The following is a 16,057-nucleotide window of genomic DNA, read 5'->3' on the forward strand; positions in this document are numbered from 1 at the left end:
CTGTGAGCTTAGCCCAGATAAGAGGCCTGCAGATCACTATGGAGGCAACTGCATGTTCAAAGGGCCTCCAACCTTTGTCCACTGATCATCAAGTGTGATGGGGGGAATGGAAAAAAAAAAAGGTGGAGGCTATATCCAGAAGGCCTCAGCATAAAAGGAGACAATTGCACTCTTGGTATGTTACAACCAAGAGGACTAAACCTGAACAAAGCCTGGGCTGCATTACTTCCCACTAAAACACAGGTTTGCTCTAGTGAGAAAGGAGGATTATTGTTGGGTTAAACTGCATTAAAAAAAATACAGCAGCTAATGGTTCTAAAAGGAACAGCTTTGAGTGCATCCCCTAACTCAGGGGTGTCCAAACTTTTTTGGAAGAGTGCCAGATTTGATGAAGTGAACATGTGCGAGGGCCGACCATTTTGCCCGACATTCTGATGAACCATTAACATTAAATGCAAATGAACTATTTTATGCAAAAGTTTATTGAAAACGGCATACTTTTCATTTTGTGACTTGGATGACAAATCTAAACAGGTGTTAAATCACTCTGCCAGCACAGGGAGAAGGAAAGCCCAAATCTCGCGAGATCTCGGAGGTCGCGAGATTTGGGCTTTGTTTCTCCTTGCACTGTCTGATGACGTCAAGCGATCCTGAGCACCAATCCATTATAGCCCAAATTGATACCGTATTTTTTGCTCCATAAGACGCACCTGACCATAAGACGCACCTAGGTTTTAGAGGCGAAAAACAGGAAAAAAAAATTCTGAACCAATGGACTGCAGACATAGTACAGGAGATGACCAGAGACTGCGGACATAGTACAGGGGATGACCAGAGTCTGCGGACACAGTACAGGGGATGACCAGAGACTGCGGACATAGTACAAGGGATGACCAGAGTCTGCGGACATAGTACAGGAGATGACCAGAGACTGCGGACACAGTGCAGGGGATGACCAGAGACTGCGGACACGGTACAGGGGATGACCAGAGACTGCGGACACGGTACAGGAGATGACCAGAGACTGCGGACAGTACAGGGATGACCAGAGACTGCAGACATAGTAAATAATGGTAAATGGTAGCCCCAGTAGTAATTCCCTGCCCACCACCTGGGATCACTCGGCCCACGTTCCGGTCCCCACAGATGAGCTGCCCAATATATAACTTACGGCCCTCCACTAGTGATTCTGGGAACGCCACTGAGGACTCCAGGGATCTGTCGAGCGGGAATTGACGTCATCAGCCGGCACACAGAGAAGGAAAGCAGAAATCTCACGAGATCTCGGACGTCGCGAGATTTGGGCTCTCCTTCCTGCACCAGCTGATGTCAAGAGATCGCTGGAGTCCTCAGTAGCTTTCAGGGAATCACTACCGGGGGCCGTAAGTTATGTATTTGGGTAGCTCATCTGTGGGGCCGTTTCAGTCCGGAACGCGGGCCGCAATTGGCCCGCGGGCCGGACTTTGGACATGCCTGCCCTAACTGCACTACCAAGCCCTGTTCACTGCAGAACTGTGCTGTTTAATTTACAGCTCAGTCCTGTAGAATACACTTGGAGATTTATTTCAGGTACTTTATATCATGGTTTTCCCTGTAGGTAGGGCTGTGTTCTCACTATATATTGAAATCCACACCTGGGAATTAACTATAGTAACTGGCACAAAGATGCATACAATCAAAAGAAAAACATAAAATTAACTCTGATTAGAATTTCCGGCTGCTAGGCTAATTCTCCCAAACATGCAAATATTGTAATGTACAGCGCTGAGCGAACTATTGGCGCTTTATAAATACTGTATAATAATATATATATATATATATGCATGCGCTGGAACCCAGAGTACAAGTCCACCATAAAATAATTAGCCTGCTCTCAGTCATATAGGCTTGCTTGTGCTGCAAGATTGTTTTAAACTCTTCATAGATTCTCACCACAGCAAGAACCAATCAAGTATTTCAATTCATGTATCAATAAACGGCTCGTCTAAAGATAATCTCACACAAAAATCACACTATGTGATTTTTGTATATATTTTTTTTGCATGAGGAGAGAAAATTTTAGAGTCTACACATTTGATACGTGTATGAATTGAAATACTTGATTTAGCTTTGTCATGTGAGAATCTATGGAGAGTTGAAGACAATCGTGCAGTACAAGCAATCCTATATTACTGTGACGGGACTAATTATTTTATGGTGGACTTGTATGAGTTCCAACATTTATAGGGTTGTGTTCCCCTTGTGTAATGTTCAGGACTGAGCTGTTGTTACTGAGCAACTCTGATCCCTCTGGTCCTGCTCCTGCATTCTTGTATGAACCAAAGCTACGATTGTAGGTTTTATTCATAAACTTCTGTTGTGTGAATAAAAAATGGATTTTACAAGTGTGTCAAAAAAACAAATCCATTTCAGTACAGCACAGGACACAGCAGCTTTACTGATACTTATAAATGAGTTATGTGCCGTTTACAGGTGACTGGGCACTGGCAAAATTTAAAAAAAAAAAAAAAAAAGACGGAAGTCCCCTCCCAGGCATGACCCTTCCCATTTAGGTTTGTAGCAAGCCATAAACCACAATACAGAGGGTAGGGGATCTCTGTCCTGTAATGTATTCCTAAAAATGGATTTTTACAGGTAAAAAAAAAAAAAAAAAAATCCAGCTTTCTTTGTTGTACATCTTGGGACTCAGCAGCTTTTGGAACACTTACAAACAGGGATGTCAATACTACCTTGGACAAAAAAGACTGCTGAAGTCAAAGAACTTTTTCATGGTGGAGTACCAGAAATGGCTACTTACAGGCAAGGGTCACTAGTTCTGAAACTACAGGAGGAAGTAGTGGCAACCAGAAACACAGCCTCCTGTTATCAATAGAACCAGCTAAAGCAATCACTGCTGGGGGGGAAGAAACTGCCGAGGTTGAAATCTGTCCCTTGATTGTACTCAAAGCTAGCCCCATATCAACCCTTGTTTGGAAATAAGCTAAAATATGGCCTACAACCTACTTGGTAGGGATGAAATTTACTAGCCTCACCAATAAATAGAGGATCTTGAAGTCCTGAAGTAACACTGCTGGCTTTTAGAAGTGAAGGAAAAACAGAATCGGGGACTTTCCTCTCAAGACTCTGGCTTCAATAGCCATGCTGTCAAAGCCAATGACCATTTACACAAAAAAAGGATGGGTGGAAGATTGGACCTTGCAACAGAAGGAAGGACTATCCACGATGTCGGAATACTATGTTCTGGGGCAATCAGAATTACCAGTATTCCTTCCAAGTAAATGCAGAAGCTGTAGAAGAGGGAAGGCATATATCGGGAGAACTAGTCCATGGTGTTGCCTGAACATCAACTGTAAATGCCTGAGGAACCCTGGAGATGAACCTGTTTAGTTTTGCAATGAACCTAGATGGCAAAAGGTCCATATCTGGAATGCCCCACCATTGGCAGATCTTGAAATTTTGATGGCTGAGAGTCCACCTGCCAATTTTCCACACCTTGAATGTGAACCACAGACAGGATGAGTTTCACTTCCTTCTAGACTGCCCCACGTCTTGTGCTTCCTTAATGATTTATGTATGCCACAGCGTTATCAGACTGAACTCTTTAAAGGCAGACCTTACAGCTGTGTTAACCAATGCAGGAGCTCAAGTTGAATTGCCCACAGTTACAGAATATTGATGGTTAACAACATCTCCTGTGAAGACCAAGTTCTCTGCTCCAAGAGGTGAACTCCCCACTAACCCTTTAAGCTGGCAGCTATCTTCTGCAACTTCCAGGAGGGGGCTTAAAGACTTTGCAACCTCCAACCGCAGCCATGAAGACATCCAGCAGTCCAAAGACAGGTGTTGGAGATATTGGTGAGTCCAATGCCTGTTTCCTGTTTCACACTGTCAATCCATTGTAGAAGCCTGAAATGAAACTGAGCAAAGGGAACTGCCTCAAACAAGGTGACCATTTTTCTAAGACCCTCATGCAAAGGCAAGTTGAGGGATTTCTCAGTGGCCTGAGAGAATCCACCTGATTCCTCAGCTTTAAGCATTTTTTTCAGAGAGAGAATTACTCTCATCTGGAGAGTAGCCAGGATCAGACCAGAATATTTCAACTGCAGGGACCAGCACAGATTTCTTGAGATTTAGAATTCAGCCAAGCATCTGCAAATTGTGTTCTAAGAGAGGAGCAGATTGCTCCCCAGAAGCAAATCATCCAGGCACCCTACAACAGACATCCCCTGTGCCCATAGCAGGCCTAGAATGGGAAGGCGGGGGGGAGGGTGTCTGGTATAGGCCGAATGGCAGGGCCATAAATTGAAAGCGACAAAGCTCTACCGCAAACCATAGTAACCTCTGGTAAGGAGGAAAGATCAGGACATGTGGGTAGGCATCCTTTATGTCCACCAATGCCATGTAAACCCCCAGCTGGAGAGAGGTTACCACTGAAAGCACTAATTCCATTTATAACTTCTACACCTACAGAAACCTGTTGAGATGTTTAATGACCAGGATAGGGCAAACATGATTGTTTGGTTTAAAAACTAAAGAGATATGAATATATCCCACTGAACTTTTCAGGGGCTGGAACCAGAACAATCACTGCCTGAGAAAAGATGGTCAATAGCTTGCAAAAGAGCTAATCTTTTTTTTACAGATACAAAGGAAACATTTGAAAGGAGGGAGGAAAGATTTGAAATTCCAGCGTGTAGTTGTGAGCCACTGTACAGCAGACCTACTTGCCCACCCTCTCCCCCTGCCAAATTTCCCCAAATGCCTCCATTCATAGCAAAATAGGAATTGGCATCATTGCTAGGGACATCCAACCCTCTAGCAGACTTGGATAGCAGCAGCTGTAAAGCTGCACTTACCAAGACATAAGACGCTTTGACAAGGCCTCCAGAATCCTAAAAAGCCAGAGTGTCATCCACTGGACATATGAGGTTCTTGATCACCACATTTGCCAAGGGTATACTCCACTGCTTAGTGAATTCATCCTCCATGGAGTATTGGTGAGCAAACCTCTTTGCTGGAGTGATCAGGGTGAGCCAGTACGTGTGCAAAACATTCTTAAGGTGAGGATGTACAGGGGACGACTCAGACTCTTGTGGCGGCAGCTTGTGAATCTAGGAGTAAACTTGCTGAGAAAAAGACTTGAATTGGTAACTTCAAATCAGTTCACACCACTTCTATGAGAATTTGCATGAAGACCTTCCGAGTCTGAGTTAAACTCTGACCCTGGGGTTTCTCAGGTGCAGAGGTCTCCGAAAAGGAGACTGCCATCTCCCCATCTTCAGGAATAGTCATCTGTGTCATTCTCCACAAGTTCCTTCTCCATTAAAAAAGAGAGGGGAGAACGGGTGACCAATGCAGTCAAAACCAGCAAGTATCCCAGATAGCTGCTGTTGTAACCCAGCCATAGCAGACATCAAATACTTCTTAGTCGCATATGAACTGGTGGAAAGTACCTGATAGAGGAAGGGAGGCAATGCTGCTAGGAACACATTGACTCCCAAGGGAAACTGTAGATGGGCTACGTTTAGGTTCCTCCCTTGTGTCCACCCTGTCTGGTATGGGATTGGGTACCATTTTTCTGCACTATTATGACTGTAGAAATGGATCTGTATAGAGCAGTGGTTCTCAACCTTTCTAATGCCGCGACCGTATCAGTGGAGGAATAGTGCCCCATCATGGTATCAGTGGGAGGAATAGTGCCCCATCACTGGTGTCAGTGGGGGGGAATAGTGCCCCATCACTGGTGTCAGTGGGGGGAATAGGGCCCCATCGTTGGTGTCAGTGGGAGGAATAGGGCCCCATCGTTGGTGTCAGTGGGAGGAATAGGGCCCCATCGTTGGTGTCAGTGGGAGGAATAGGGCCCCATCGTTGGTGTCAGTGGGAGGAATAGGGCCCCATCGTTGGTGTCAGTGGGAGGAATAGTGCCCCATCGTTGGTGTCAGTGGGAGGAATAGTGCCCCATCGTTGGTATCAGGGGGAGCAATAGTGCCCCAACATTGGTGTCAGTGGGGGGAGGAATAGTGCCCCATCGTCAGTGTCAGTGGTGGGAGGAATAGTGCCCCATCGTCTGTGTCAGTGGGGGGAAGAATAGTGCCCCATCGTTGGTATCGGGGAGCAATAGTGCCCCATCGTTGGTGTCAGTGGGGGGAAGAATAGTGCCCCATCGTTGGTGTCAGTGGGAGGAATAGTGCCCCATCGTTGGTGTCGGGGGGAGGAATAGTGCCCCAACGTTGGTGTCGGGGGGAGGAATAGTGCCCCAACGTTGGTGTCAGTGGGGGGAGGAATAGTGCCCCATCGTTGGTGTCAGTGGGGGGAGGAATAGTGCCCCATCGTTGGTGTCAGTGGGGGGAGGAATAGTGCCCCATCGTTGGTGTCAGTGGGGGGAGGAATAGTGCCCCATCGTTGGTGTCAGTGGGGGGAGGAATAGTGCCCCATCGTTGGTATCAGGGGGAACAATAGTGCCCCAACGTTGGTGTCAGTGGGGGGGAGGAATAGTGCCCCATCGTTGGTGTCAGTGGGGGGAGGAATAGTGCCCCATCGTTGGTGTCAGTGGGGGGAGGAATAGTGCCCCATCATTGGTATTAGTGACACCAATGATTGGGCACTATTCCTCCCACTGACACCAATGATACTTACCTTGCTGACCCCTGCTCCAGCCTGGGCTCGCTCGCTCCCTCCCTCTCCCATGGTACAGACACTTACCGGTCAGATGTCTTCCTTCTCCGGCCGCTCTCCTCCTCTTCACTCGCTCGATCTTCGCGGTGCCGCTCGGCTCCTCTCCAAGCTCCACCTCCTCGCCGGTAATTGGCCGCCTGTGTGCCTCTCCTGAGCTACAGTTCCGGCGGCCAATCACCAGCGAGGATTGATCCCGGGGGTGTGTCCAGATGACAGGGACGGCATGTCATCCCGCCCACACCTAGAGACGGATATAGGAGCGGTGTCTCGGTTCCTAAGGCCATCCGATGGTCTTAGGCGACCCCTGTGAAAGTGTCTTTCGACCCCCAGGTTGAGAACCGCTGGTATAGAGCCTATTGGAACCATTGAGAATCTGGAAAAATTGTGTGGAGAAAAACTCAAGCTCTTCCTATACTTTTTTGCCAGTGTGTAATCACCTGGAGGTGGCACATAATCCCTGATTGTAAGAATTACCAACGCTGCTGTGTCCTGTGAAGTACAAAAAAATGTAGAAAATAAATTTATTGGGATTACTGTTACCAAAAAAATAGCAGAATACATTTGGCCTAACTTTTTTGAAGAAATTTTATTGGATATTTTTTACAACAGAAAGGAGAAAATATGAAATTAATGCAGTTTTGGTGCGCTTTCATAAAGTGCACCACACCTGCAAGATATAATAGAAGTCCATGGCAAAGTGCAAATAACCTGCAGGAAAGCCACAGGTGCACTGTGCTGCACCCACGGTGCTGGTAAACTGGTAAAAACCCCATAGTTGAGATGTCTTTTTAGCCTCCAAACCACTAGTGTAGCACCAGGGGTAGCAATGGAGACCCCCATCCCATGCTCTAGGGAGCCCGTGCAGCCTCCCCGTCACATGCTGTATTACAGTTGGACAGGAGAGGTGGCTGGTGTTAGATATCTTATACAGGAACTGATCCTCTTCCAACTGCTGAAAGCTGTATTCTCTCCCTCACGCCATCATTCAGTGGCTGCAGGAGGAAAATGTTCTGAATTTTGAATTTTTTTTTTAAATTTCAAATAGCATAATGAACAATTTCATTTCATTGTGGCCCATGACCGGTCAGCAAATCAGTGGAGCACCCCTGCCCTAGCGAAGTAGAAATAACTTTTATACAATTAGCCCATGTAGAGAAATTTTCACCACCGTGATCTTTTTTTTTTTTATTGGTTTGTTTCAAATTTAAAAAAAAAAAAAAAAAAACATACAATATATTGCCAAAAGTATTGGGACACCCCTCCAAATCATTGAATTCAGGTGTTCCAATCACCTCCATGCCCATAAAGCACCTAGGCAGACTGCTTCAATGAACATTTGTGAAAGAATGGGTCGCATGCAGGAGCTCAGTGAATTCAAGCGTAGTACCGTGATAAGTTGGCACCTGTGCACGAAGTCCATCTGAGAAATTTCCTTGCTACTAAATATTCCATGGTCAACTGTTAGTGGTATTATAACAAAGTGGAAACAACTTGAAGTGGTAGACCACGTAAAATGACAGAGGGGGTCAGAGCATGCTGAAACGCACAGAAGTCACCAGAGTCAATAGCTAAAAACCTCCAAACTTTGTGTGGCCTTCAGGTTAGCACAACAGTGTATAGAGAGCTTCATGGAATGGGTTTCCATGGCTGAGCAGCTGCATCCAAGCCTTACATCACCAAGTGCAATGCAAAGCATTGGATTTAGTGGTGTAAAGCACTGCCACTGAACTCTAGAGCAGTGGAGACATGTTCTCTGGCGTGACGAATCACACTTCTCTGGTAACCTGATGGATGTGTCTGGGATTGGAAGTAGCCAGGAGAATGGTACTTGCCTGACTGCACTGTGCCAAGTGTAAAGTTTGTTGAGGGGGGTATTATGGTGTGGGGAACTCTTAAAGCGTCAGCATGCCAAGACATTTTGGACAATTTCATGCTCCCAACTTTGTGGGAACAGTTTGGGGATGGCCCCTTCCTGTTCCAACATGACTGCGCATCATTGCACAAAGCAAGGTCCATAAAGACATGGATGAGAGAGTTTGGGATGGAGGAACTTGACTGGCTTGCATAGAGTCCTGACCTCAACCTGACAGAACACCTTTGGGATGAATTAGAGTGCAGACTGCAAGCCAGGCCTTTTCATCCAACATCAGTGCCTGACCTCACAAATTCACTTCTGGAAGAATGTTCAAACATTCCCATAGACACACTCCTAAACCTTGTGGACAGCCTTCCCAGAAGAGTTGAAGCTGTTATAGCTGCAAAGGGTGGGCCAACTCTGTGTTGAAGGAAGGACACAAAAGAAGAAAAGTGCCTCTAAGTGCAGTACAAAGAACATTTATTAAGGAACAATGTAAAAACACTCACATGGTAAAAGTACTGGTCCCTCCTACGTCATCATGCTGATGCCAACGTTGCGCTCCAGGGTGCGTTCCAACGACCATCTTCCAAAACATACACACGCCAGCTGGCTTCTTCCATCTACAGTCTGCCACAGCATACCCAGCGAGAACTTGGTATAATGGAGTATCAAATGATGTCCAACCAGCTTCCTTTACACTTTTACCATGTGTTTTTACATTGTTCCTGAATAAATGTCCTTTATACTGTACTCAGGGGTGCTTTTCTTCTTTTGTGTCTTCACCCAGAGCCTGCTACAGCCTCAAGAGCTTGCCCTAGTGCTATATGGACTCACTTATATTGGACTTTATCATGTAGTTTTTCCTTTGTTTCATGGTGTTAGGATTTGGGAAATTTGTTTGCGCTGATTTTTTTGGTTCTTTGTCTGTGTATTGAATCCTACGGACTAAGACTGTGCGTGTAAAGGTAGGCAACCCACTACTTTTAGCAATATAGTGTATATTAATGTCAAGCAGATGTGTGAATGCAGCACATTTTTGTTAAAGTTTACCTAAAGCCAAAACCATGATTTTGGGAGCCCTGTCAGACATGTATTATTGTGTCCCACTGAGGTAAATTAACGTCCTGGAGACAACAAAGTGGAGAGAAAATACAATTGTGTTCAAAATAATAGCAGTCAGACATCACTAATCTGATCAATCACTGTTTTTGGTAGAAATGATATTTCTACATGGCAAATAATTTACTAGCAGGTGTAGTAGAGTAATAGAAATCCAACAGACCCAACAGTTCTGACATGCATGCTGCTGATTCTGTGTAATTGAATCACTAATTGAAAGGGGCATGTTCAAAATAATAGCAGTGTGGAGTTCTATTAGTGAGGTCATTCATTCTTTGAAAAACAGGTGGCAATTATTGCCCTTATTGAAGGAAGGAAGGAAGGCAGCAAATGTTGTACATGCTGGTTACAGTGCATTTCTCTCTGAAATTCTGAGGAAAATGGGTCGTTCAGACATTGTTCAGAAGAACAGCGTACCTTGATTAAAAAGTTGATTGGAGAGGGGAAAACATATAAAGAAGTGCAGAAAATGATAGGCTGCTCAGCTAAAATGATCACAAATGATTTAAAATGGCAACCAAAACCTGAAAGACGTGGAAGAAAGCAAAAAACTACCATTCAAATGGATAGAATAGCCAAAAGGGCAAGGACTCAGCCAACAATCAGCTCCAGGAAGATCAAAGAAGGTCTAAAGTTACCTGTGAGTACTGTTACAATTAGAAGACGCCTATGTGAAGCCAAGCTATCTGCAAGAAGCCCCTGCAAAGTCCCACTGTTGAAAAAAAGATATGTGCTGAAGAGGTTACAATTTGCCAAAGAGCACATTGACTGGCCTAAGGAGAAATGGAGCAACATTTTGTGGACTGATGAAAGTAAGATTGTTCTTTTTGGGTCTAGTGGCCAGAGACAGTTTGTCAGACGACCCCCAAACACTGAATTCAAGCCACAGTACACTGTGAAGACAGTGAAGCATGGTTGCGCAAGCATCATGATATGGGGATGTTTCTCATACTACGGTGTTGGGCCTATTTATGGCATACCAGGGATCATGGATCAGTTTGAATACATCAGAATACTTTAAGAGGTCATGCTGCCTTATGCTGAAGAGGAAATGCCCGTCAAATGGGTGTTCCAACAAGACAACGACCCCAAACACACCAGTAAACGTGCAACATCTTGGTTCCAGACCAACAAGATTGACGTTATGGAGTGGCCAGCCCAATCCCCGGATCCTAATCCAATAGAAAACTTGAGGGGTTACATCAAAAATGCAGTTTCTGGGGCAAAACCAAGAAATAGAGAAGAACTGTGGAGTGTAGTCCAATCATCCTGGGCTGGAATACCTGTTCACAGATGCCAGAAGTTGGTTGACTCCATGCAACACAGATGTACAGCAGTTCTCAGAAACAGTGCTTATACAACTAAATATTCATTAAGTGATTCAAAGGAAAGCAAAAACTTCAAACATTTTTCAGTTTATATAGTGAATGTTCGAGTTTGTAAAGAAGAATACAAACACTGCTATTTTTTTTGAACAGTCTAATATTCACTTTTCTTAATTTTTTTTAGAGGAACAACACAAATTTGATATATGCTTTGATTTGGAAAAGAATGTGTAATGTTCCCAATGCATTTGTGTGTATGGAAATAAAAGCTATTAGAAGGATTTTGAGCTTTAGCCACTTTTTTCAACACACTGCTATTATTTTGAACACAACTGTGTGTGTGTGTATATATATATATATATATATATATATATATAAATAACGTCATACCTGCTTGCTGCAATGATTTTGCAGATCAGCCCTGACCCTCTTCTTCTGGGGTCCCCTGCTAGTGCTACTGGCCTAGCCTCTTGCTATGGGGGCACTTATGTGGGCTCAATCCCTAGTCAAGTTGTGTGTCCATAGGCCATAGGCACACACAGCATGGCTCGGCTTTGATTGCCCCCCCCCCCCCCCGCTTTCTCCTCAAAGGCTGTGATTGACAGTAGCAGGAGCCAATGGCTCCTGCTGCTGCTTCCATGCACATTGAGGAGAGGGTAGAAAGCCACTGAGTTGCAATTATATTCAGGTAAGTAATTCGAGTAGGGGCTGGGGGGTGTCCTATGCAAAACAGGTTTTTTTTACCTTAATGCTGAGAATGCATTAAAGTAAAAAAAAAAAACCTTCCTTTATAACCACTTTAATATATAATTATAATATATAAATGAAAAAATAAGTGTATTATATAAAAATATGCTTTCATCTTTTGTTCATGGACTTATATCACTCAAGTTTAACACGTGCTGTGCAAATCAAAGCAAAAAAAAGCACCTACCTGAAGTAGTAGGCAGAGGGCATCTGTAACCAACTATTTCAATAGAAACTCTACAAACACCCCCTAGCCGACTGATTTTCAGATAATAGATCACATTGTCTAGGTTGGCATCTTCTTCCTTTCTTGTTGCCTGTGCCAGTCCACCAATGGCATTTGCACCTCAGTAGGCAGTATTGTCCTACTTTGCATGTGTCTTATCTCATGCATACACCATAGGATATTACTTTTTTTTTCTTTTAACCAACAGATGAGTGTAATGTACAGAACATGCTCGAGCCAACACACATGAAATGCACTCCATCTCACGCATACAGTGTATGACACTAGTACAAGACCTTGCAGTTTTTTTATTTTTTGTTTTTTTGTAAAGAAACAATGTTAAAAGGATTCTGCTTCAGCATGTAGCGCTGCATGGCGATGTGAAATTTGAACAAAATGTGGGAATGGTCTGCTTTAAATATACAATTGTATGAATTTTTGCTATATCCATTAAATTAGAAGTATGGAATCATTTTTTATTTTAAAATGATACTTTCCTAGGTGGATGTAGCATTAATCCTGTCCTCCACCAGCTCTACGGTTGAGAACTGAGCAATCAGACACGGTTGATTGCTCAGCCCTCCCTGCCGCTGTAAGTGTCAGTCACCGCTGTCTGTTCTGCCCTCCCAAACAAGATTTGGCTATACTTCTCCTTTTAATGAGTACAATAAAAATAAAAAAAAAAAAAAAAGGATTTTTGACTTACTCCAAAATCATTTTCTTGGAGTACATTAAAGTGATTGTAAACCTAAAACATTTTTATTTTTTTTAAGTAAAGTTAAACTTACCTGCTCAGTACAGTAGCCTCGATTTGTCTCTTCCCTGCTGACACTCCTGGCTCCCCCCCCTTGTTGATTGCCCACCATAGCAAGACGCTTGCTATGGAGGCACTCGTACTGGCTCACTCCCAAGCTGCACTCTATGTGTCCATTGCCACACAGCGCGCAGTTCAGCCCCACCCCTGCTCCCTCTTCACTGAATGTGACTGATAGCAGCGAGAACCAATGAAATCTGGAAGGCAGGAGGTCCATGACCACTGTCCTCCACCTGTGACTGAGATCTAAAAACACCTCAGGGTGAAGGTACCTTCCTTCAGAGTACAGTCATCGGTGCCTGAGGAAGCTGGCTTGCTTGTTTTCCACACCAGGGATGTGCACGGTGCACAGGGCTGGAATGTGACATTTTGCCCAAGCCAGAATGAAATTTGCTTCTCTTTGACCTGCTTGACTTCTGGTTCCTCCCTGGTGGTTGATGTAGGTGATTGCCATTAAATTGTTCAATTGAATCCTGATCATATGTCCCTGCAGACAATTGGTCTAATGTTGAAAGGATAACCAAATCATCCCGAGGTATACACAGTGCACAATTATTAGGCAAGTGAGTATTTTGTCCAAATCACTTTTATGCATATCGTCCAACTCCAAGCTGTATAAACGTGAATGCTTACTGGATTTAAGCATCAGGTGATGTGTATTTGAGTAATGAGGGAGTGTGTGGCCTAAGGAGATCAACACCATATATCAAGGTGTACATAATTATTAGGCAGCTTCTTTTCCTCAGGAAAATGGGCCAAAAAAGATTTAACTAACTCTGAAAAGTTAAAAATTGTAAGAAGTCTTTCAGAAGGATGCAGCACTCTTTAAATTGCTAAGATATAGGGGCGTCATCACAGAACCATCAAACATTTTGTTGCAAATAGACAGGGTCGCAAGAAACTTATTGAGAAAAAAAAAAACGCAAATTACCAGCCAAAGATTTGAGAAGAATTAATCGTGAAGCTACCAAGAACCCATTATCCTCCAATACTGTCATGTTCAAGAACTACAACCTACATGGAGTGCCTAGAAGTACAAGGTGTTCCGTGCTCAGAGACATGGCCAAGGTAAAGGAGGCTGAAACCCGACCACCACTGAACAAGACACATAAGTTGAAACATCCAGACTGGGCCAAGAAATGACAGAAAATAGGCTTCAAAGGTTTTATGAGTGGATGAGATGGAGTGACTCTTGATGGAGCAGATGCATGGGCCCGTGGTTGGATCAGTAATGGACGCAGAGATCGGCTTCGTCTTAGATGCCAGCAAGGTGGAGGTGGGGTACTGGTATGGGCTGGTATAATTAAAGACGAGCTAGTTGGACCTTTTCGGGTTCAAGATGGACTCAAAATCAACTATCAAACCTACTGCTAGTTTTTAGAAGTCCCTTTCTTCAAGCAGTGGTACAGGAATAAGTCTGCATCTTTCAAAAAGACCATGATATTTATGCAGGACAATGCTCCATCATATGCATCAAAGTACTCCACTGCGCCACTAGCCAGCAAAGGCCATAAAGATGAAAAAATAATGACAAGCCCCCCCCTTCCTCACCTGACCTAAACCCTATTGACAACTTGTGGGCCCTTCTTAAAAATGGAAGATTTACGGTGAAGGAAAAAACAGTACACCTCTTTGAACAGTGTCTGGGAGGCTGTGGTTGCTGCTGCACAAAAAGTTGATTATCAACAGATCAAGAAACTGACAGACTCAATGAATGGAAGGCTTATGACTGTTATTGAAAAGAAGGGTGGCTAGATTGCTCACTGATTTTTTTTTAAATTGCAGAAATATTTATTTAGAAATTTTGAGTTATTATTCTCACTTTAACAGATGAAAATACATGAGATGGGAAAATCTTCATTTCTCATTTAGTTGCATAATAATTCTGAACACTAACAGTTGCCCAATAATTGTGCACACATAGATATTCTCCTAAGAAAGCTAAAGCTTTTAATTTTCCTGAATATTCAGGTTTGAGGTTTATTAACATTTTGGATTGACCGAGAGCACTGTAGTTCAATAATTAAATTGATCTTCAAAAAATGCAACTTGCCTAATAATTGTGCACAGAGTATAGAATATAGATCAGATGAGCTTCATCCGATGACCATGTCCTTTGTACTGAGCGGTATCTAGAACTCTTTCAGACCTTTGGGAGGTAATCCAGCAACAATTGTGATCCATTATGGTAAGGAGAGCCTTGTGTTGCTAGTCAGGTGTATGACAAGAGATTGTGTCCTGATGCCCATGCTGCGGGAATTTTGAATTACAATGGCCTGCAGTGAAATTGGGCCTATGGAAAAGCCTTCTAAGGAGGCCACCATTTAGCCCAAAATACAGGGGCAGAGGCCAAAATTCTTGACTGCAACATTCTGGACTCAAATGTCTAAAGTATCTTAGAAACAGGTGGCTGCGAAGGCCAAGAAATTAACAACCCCCGAAGCACACACCGACAAGTGGGGTGCTCCCTCTTTGTGAGGAAGACTTGCTTATGGAGGACTGGGGGGTCCAGGACTTATGGTGGAACTGAGTTCCAAGCTTTTCCTTGAAGGCCTGAGATAAATGAAAGGAACTCTTCCAAGCCTGAAGCAGAGGGCTTTCCAGGTAGAGATTTTGACTTTTTCTGGGGCAAAATCTTCCCTCGGTGACCTCCTTGGTAAAGTTACCCAGGGACCTACCCAAAAGGCTTTCCCTGTCAGAGAGCATTCGTAAGAGGCATTCCTTGCATGGATGCTCCACAGACCAACATTTCAGCCAAAGGGTCCTATGCAAGTGTACTGAAAGAAGGACATTTGCCATATTATTAACCTATTAACACACTACAGCTGGGCTATTAGGCATGAGAACAAGTTGCTGCCAGCTAGAATAATATGTTAAGATTAAACCAGGATCCTAGTGCATAACATTGATCATACAGCTAAGGTGTGGCACATGGTCATGGTCACAATGGCAGGTTGCAGGACAGCATCTGCATGAGAGAATAGGGCCTTAGAAAGGGCTTCTAGCTTTCTACACCAAGTCTTTAAACAAGAGGATGTCTTCAATAGGAACAATTAGGACTTGTGTTATGACAGGAAATGGTCAAGGTCCACAACAGGGACAGTCCATTTCTTTAAGAACCTCTCCTCCACCGGGCATTGCTGGCGAACACATTTAAGAGGAACAAGGACTTTATTCTGGCCAATCACTATACAAGACCTGTTACAATAGGGAATGCACTAAATAGGCTGGGGGCTTTTATAGGACCCCAGTTAGTAGCTTGAGGTGTAGCTGACACAGATAGTTCATATCTA

Source organism: Staurois parvus, unplaced genomic scaffold (assembly GCF_062004578.1).
Source record: "Staurois parvus isolate SC_StPar_1 unplaced genomic scaffold, SC_StPar_1.0 ptg000172l, whole genome shotgun sequence".
NCBI classification, from domain to species: domain Eukaryota; kingdom Metazoa; phylum Chordata; class Amphibia; order Anura; family Ranidae; genus Staurois; species Staurois parvus.